Genomic DNA, 6,902 nt, shown 5'->3' with positions numbered 1-6,902 from the left:
TTGGGAGGAACGATTGGTGAAAGGGCTGGAGGGAGGCAGCATGTTTGGTCTTGCAGTAATAGGCCTTGGGTTACTGCTGGTAATCCTGCCTTCCCCTTGTAGGGTTAGAGGAGGTCAGAACATGTGGCCTCCTTGTCGTTTTTGCAATATGTCATATATAAATCACTTTAAAATAAAGTTAGTCATATTTAGAGATACTTTTATCTGAAGTTTTTATTGACTTAATTTAGCTTTGTATTACTTTTGAAATTCCAATCAGGTTTTCCATTTTTTAAAATTATTGTTACAAGTTAACCATGGATATCTTTAAATTTGTGATCTACAGAATAATTCAATCCTACTTTACCATTCACTGCAAACTCTTGAATAAAATATTTCAACACAAATGGAATATCTCAGACTGAAGGAAAGGACCGTAACATTTCAAATGTGGATACCATTGAACTTAAACCAAGATTTCTAAAACTTTCATGAAAGACTAATAAAAGTTTCAAGCCACTGCTAATCCAGAATTGCATGGAACTAAAATAAACTTCTTAAGACCTGAATGAACAAAGAATTTCTGTAAGGTTTATATGAAAATATTGTCAGTGTTCAATTTTCTATTTTCTAAATATAGGAGACTTTTTTCTTCCTCTCTCTTTCTTCTTTTAATATAAGAATTAACTATATCAGTAATTTATAACTCTGCTGACTACAAAATATCTTTCAGAGATTCCTTTGACTGGCAAATTAAATTAAAACTCCTGGAGTCTGCCTAAGATCACACCAGGACAATGCATATTTTGAGAAGGACATCAACTAAAGGATTCATTAGAATCTCATTGGAGGGGGCCTTGCCTAAGCCCTCCTTACTAACCAAAGTACAACCAAATTAAAAGGAATTAAATCTTAGATCCATATGTCACAATGAAGAAAAACCAAATCTTCTGTTTAGACTATCTAGCCAACTGGAGAACTAAAACTCAAACTTAAATTGTTTACCAGGCCAAAAGCAGACAACTTCAAGGAGTAAAAGTTTATTCCAAGAATGCAGAAAGAACAAGAACATGCAAGTTATTGAAGATTTTGAACTTTGTTTTACAATTATACCCATCCTTTTCTTTTTTGCTATACTTTACAAAATTGAATTTATCCCATGATTTTCTTATGAAGATAAATTTAATGTCCTCTTCATACAAACTTTAGAAGTAGTTACTCTTTGTTTAATACTCATCACCTTTGAACTAGCCCTCTCTACAAGTTTGGTTTTATTAGTTTAATATTCTCATGCAAGTAACCAAAGGTAATATATATAATAGCTTATTTACTATTATAATAACACAACGCAACACAGCGACCCCTCCTTGAGTTTCTGAGGCGGTATCACTACGGAAGTAGATTGCCCAACCTTCCTTCTGAGGAGTGGCTGGTGGGTTTAAACCACTAGCCTTCAGGTTAGCAGTCAAGTACCTTAGGCACTACACTACCAGAGCTCCCATTGTTATGATAGCTGTTACTTTTCTACTGTTTAGTATTTTACAACATTGTAAACTTGTCTCTTAATTTTTTTCTTCTGATAAGGTTTTAATGTCAGCTATAGAAGGAAGGTTGGGCAATCTACTTCCATAGTGATACTGCCTCGGAAACACAAGGAGGGGTCGCTATGAGTCGGGTCTGACTAGATGGCACATAACAACAACAACAACATAGAAGTTATTGGACTTTGCTTAAATTTATTGTTTTCTGATATAACTTTATTTTGGCAATCAAGGTATACCATTTTTATTTGAAATAACTTTGATTGGGAGCTCTGGTGGCGTAGTGCCCAAGGCAACCACCAGCCACTCCTCAGAAGGAAGATTGGGCAATCTACTTCTGTAGAGATACTGCTTTGGAAACCCAAAGAGGGTTTGGTTTTGGATATACTTAATAGAAATTTCTTAGGTATCTTTAACAGATTGCCAAAGGATATTAGCTCGTGGCTAAGCTTTATAGTCTAAACTGAGTTAATTTTGGTACTTATTGTTATATTAAAATCATAAAATATTTAGTTATATGCTTCTCCTTTAGCTATACAGCGAACTATATACCTTAAAGAAACCACTGACCCAAAGAGTTTGACTTTACCCCTTAGATCAAAACTGTGAAAATGGTGCGGCAGAGGCATCTGACTTCCTCTAACTTCATGACGGGGAGAGAGAATCACCATCAGCATCAGTCACCCATGGCTGATTCCTGTGAGGCAGAGGTCAAAGATACCTCCTCTCTCCAAACGTGTTCCCAATTCTGACACCAGCCATCCTTCCCACAGCACTGTCTGCTTCTCTGCTGAGTTCGATAAATTGTATGATGGCTACACAGAACTCACAGACCATGCTTACAGTTATAGGGTTTATTAGGGAAGTAACAGGTTACAGTTCAGGTTCAGGGACACTTAGGATAAGTTCTTCCATCCGCATAGCCTCTTCTCATCCATGCCCACAGACAGGACTTTCTCTGGCCCTCAGCCCCTGGGCCTGGCCTCTGCTCTGTGCAGGCAAATGTTACAAAGGTCTTTTAGGTCTGCTAATAAGGGTCACTATGAGTTGGGGCTGACTCGATGGCACATAACAACAACAACAATAATTACCTGGAGGCGCCCCACTCCACCAGCAATTGTCCTGACAAGGGGCTCAGCTCTCTAACTCCATGGGTTGGCAAACCCACCATGTCATCTCCTGCCGGTCTACTGGTCCTGCTGCCTCTGCTGCCACCATTTCTCTGCTGCTTTTTCTTGCTATCTTGAGCCATCTCCAGCTCGCTCGCTCGCTCGCTCTCTCTCTGTCTCCTCACTCTAGGAGGCCCCCAGCACAGGGACTCCAGGTTCAAAGAACACACTCTGCTCCTAGCTCCATTTCTTGGTGGTGGTGAGGTCCCCTCTTTCCACCTCTGGGATGGCTCATTTTCAGCCTAGTGGGATGGCAAAAATGACTGGTCCCCTTAGAGTTCCATATACATTATTTGCATGGTCCTACCCAACAAGGGTGCTAAGCACATTATTTACATTATTAACAGGCTATCCAATTCCCTTGGTTGGCGACAAACACCTTGTTTGCCATAGTCCCACCCAGTTGTTCCATGGGATGTACAAAGACTATAGCTAGAAAGGCCATATTAAATAAGTAATTTACTGCACCACAGAAACCTTTTGTTTATAAAGTTTTTCCTTATAATTCAGCCTTGCTCTATTCATATATCCAATATGAAGGATCACTGAAGCAGAGTATTCAAGCTATGGCATGGTGAAGAGGCGTAATTAAATAGTACCTGGCTACCATTTTCAATGTGTAAACAACAAGCAGCCATCTATAACGCCTTACAACAAAATCCATATGGAAGAAAATACCCAACTGTGATCATTGAATTACAGAGGGATACTTGATCAAGTGTCTTCATTTCATATCCACCTGCTGCCATTCTGTGGATTCCAACTCATGGCGATGCCCATAGGGTTTCCAAAGCTGTAATATTTACAGAGTAGAGGAAGCAGCTGGTGAAGCAGCTGGTGTATTTGAACCACCAAACTTCTGATTAACAGACAAATCCCTTACTCATTTCCTACATTAATGGCCAGTTAGCTCCTGTAGATGAAACACCTCAAAACCAAGGAAAAATAAGGCCAGGAATATTTATCTTGCATTTACAATAGTGAATAGTTTCTAAATATTAAGTGCTTATCAACCAGATTAGTGAGTTCTGGTGGCACAGTGTTTGAAGTGCTCACCTGCAATAGCAAGATTATAATTCAGAATGACACCATCAAGATAAGTTTTAAGCTTCCTGAAGTATATGAAGATTACCAGAAGCATATGATTAAAAGATTTATATTACATAGTACAGTTTTTAGACATCAATAACTTTTACATAACCATTGTTTTATGACACACAATTTTCTGAACAATACTTCAAAGTATATATAACTACAAGGTAAAAGATCTTCACTTGTCTTTGTAAATAATAGAATAAGTATTATAAAACACTTTATTGAAGAAGATATGTTAGCAACTTGGTAATTAATAATTTATATGCTTTGAAACTTTGAAAATCTGGTTGATACCCCACCCCACCCCCCAAAAAAAACCCCACCCAATTCCAACCACTGCCGCAGAGTGGATTCTGACCCCTAGTGCCCCTATAAAACACAGTAGAACTCCCCCATAAGGTTTCCAAACCTGTAAATCTTTACAACCCCCTGATGTTTTGCTAGTAGTTGAGCCCTTCAAACACTGTGCCACCAGAACTCACTAATCTGGTTGATAAGCACTTACTATTTAGAAACTATTCACTATTGTAAATGCAAGATAAATATTCCTGGCCTTATTTGTCCTTGATTTTGAGGTGTTTCATCTACAGAAGCTAATTGGCCATTAATGTAGAAAGTGAGTAAGGGATTTGTCTGTTAATCAGAAGTTTGGTGGTTCAAATACACCAGCTGCTTCACCAGCTGCTTCCTCTACTCTGTAAATATGACAGCCTTGGAAACCCTATGGGCATCGCCATGAGTCAGAATCCACAAAATGGCAGCAGGTGGGTACGAAGTGAAGACGCTTGAACTGTAGCCTGATGGCAAAAGCCAAATGAAGGAAATTGTATCCGTCAGCACAGTACAAATAACTTTGGCAGAGTTCAGAAGTCTCAAATCAGGGAAACTTATGTTGTTTACCAGTGCCAGGCGCTAAATAGATGTTAGTTATGGGCTAGAAATTAAAGTAATTGGTAACTTGAAACAGACAGAAACCTAGTTCATAAAAGGGCACACTTGTATTTGAAAGGAACCTGTTAAAATATAAACAAGCGTGGGAAAACACTTTCTATAAATTGCTTTTACAAAAGCTCATCAACTTAAAGGAATATGTCTTTAGAAAGAAACATTTGTGAGCAATAAGATCATACATAAAGTATTTAAAAAAAAAAAAAAAGAGGAGGAGGAGAAGAAGGTAAGAAAAGATTCGCATAACAATCTTCCCCCCAGTAAAGATGATTGAACTTTAACCAATGAGATCTTAACTTTTGGGCCCAATCAGGATGACACTTGTTTATAAATAGGACTGCCTATGGCTTCTTGAGGGAGCTCTGGTGGCGTAGTGCCTAAGGCATTTGATTTCTAGCCAGAAGTATTATAAAACACTTTATTGAAGAAGATATGTTAGCAACTCAGTAATTAATGCGTAATTTATATGCTTTGAAACTTTGAAAATCTGGTTGATACCCCACCCCACCAGCCACTCCTCGGAAGGAAGGTTGGGCAATCTACTTCCTTAGTGATACCACTCCGAAACGCAAGGAGGCGTTGCTGTGAGTCGGATCCGACTCCATGGCAGTGAGTTTGGTTTTGGTTTTATGGCTTCTTGATAAGGCATTTGGCTGCTAACTAAAAGGTCAGTGGTTCCAACCCACCAGCCGCTCCACGGAAGAAAAATAAGGCGGTCTGCTTCCATTAAAATTTAAGCCCTGGAAACTCTATGAGGCAGTTCTACTCTGCCCTAATAGATCCCTATGACTCGAATCTACTCAGCAGTGGGATTTATAGCTTCTTGAAAAAACAAAACTGAAACAGTGAGATATCACGGTTAGGACCAGAGGAAAGGCCCCACGGCAGCAGCTGGCCACCAAGGCTGCCTGCAAAAGCGCGCCGGCCACGGGCGACGTGAAGAAAGCGCACTGCTACCTGCTGGCACCGTGGCCCTGCGGGAGATCCGGTGCTACCAGAAGTCCACAGAGATGCTGATTCACAAACTGCTATTCCAGTGGCTGGTGCTCAAGATCGCTCAGGACTTTAAGACTGGCCTGTGCTTCCAGAGCTCGGCGGTGATGGCGCTGCAGGAGGCGAGCGAGTGTGGCTGTTTGAAGACACGAACCTGTGCGCCATCCACGCCAAGCGCGTGTCCATCATGCCCAAGGACTCCGAATCCGCGGAGTGCGAGTTTAAAGCTTACCTCTTTAGGCAATCAAAAGGCTCTTTTCAGAGCCACTCACGTTTTCATCAAGAACAGCATGTACCAGTTTTTCAGCTACTGTAGGTCTACTCATCTTGAGCACCTGTGTTTAAGACAAAAAAAAAAAAAAAAAAAAAAAAACCCACTGCAGTCCAGTGGATTCGAACTCATAGCAACCCCTCCTTGGGTTTCCAAGGAAGTATGACTACGGAAGTAGATTGCCCAGTCTTCCTTGCAAGGAGTGGCTGGTAGGTTTGAACCGCCAGCCTTCTGGTTAGCAATCAAATACCTTAGGCACTAGGCCACCAGAGCTCACATGTTTAGGGCACACGGGCAAAATGGGACAGGCATTGGCATGTGGTGGTTAGTAAGATTATGGAATCAGAATGCGTAGTTTTTAGTAGACTGGCAGGGGCTATAGAGGGACCAGTAGAGGCCTCATGTAAGCAGTTTCTACCAAGCAGGTTTATGCTTTCAGCTCTCACTTCTTGGCGGTTCAAATCCAGGTCACAATCTTCCCCAATGATGAGAGGGAAACTTGCAAAAAGATGGCATCTATTTGTTTATAACACGTTACAAACTGCTCAAAATGCACTGTGAATACAACAAAAATTAACTTTTTGAAAGCAAACGTCCTTGTGTGGTAACTATTGAAATGAGAATCTGGGTCAAATGTTAGGTAAAATCCTCGCACTTCAAGTAGTTCAGTTGATGTAAATTGATCAAAAGAATGGAGGCAAGAGATGTTGTTCCAGATGGGGGCGAGGGTAGAGGCACATCTTTAAAAGTTAGGAAACCACCCAACAGCAGCACAATATACATTCTTCTCCAGTGCACATGGAACTTTTTACATGATAGACCATATGTTAGGCCATAAAGCAAGCCTTAATAAATATAAAAACATTGAAATATTGCAAAGCATCTTCTCAGATCATAATGCTATCA

General features: G+C 40.3%; 1 pseudogene; it reads left to right on the top strand.

The window, feature by feature from the left end:
- Nucleotides 1-4,538: 4,538 nt before the first annotated feature.
- Nucleotides 4,539-5,950, top strand: LOC103205619 (annotated as a pseudogene).
- The last annotated feature ends 952 nt before the right edge of the window (nt 5,951-6,902 follow it).

This window comes from Orycteropus afer, unplaced genomic scaffold (assembly GCF_000298275.1).
Source record: "Orycteropus afer afer isolate SDZICR_OR568_19922 unplaced genomic scaffold, OryAfe1.0 scaffold00290, whole genome shotgun sequence".
NCBI lineage: Eukaryota > Metazoa > Chordata > Mammalia > Tubulidentata > Orycteropodidae > Orycteropus > Orycteropus afer.
The sequence above is the reverse complement of the archived record's forward strand: the minus strand, read 5'-3'. Positions and strand labels throughout refer to the sequence as shown.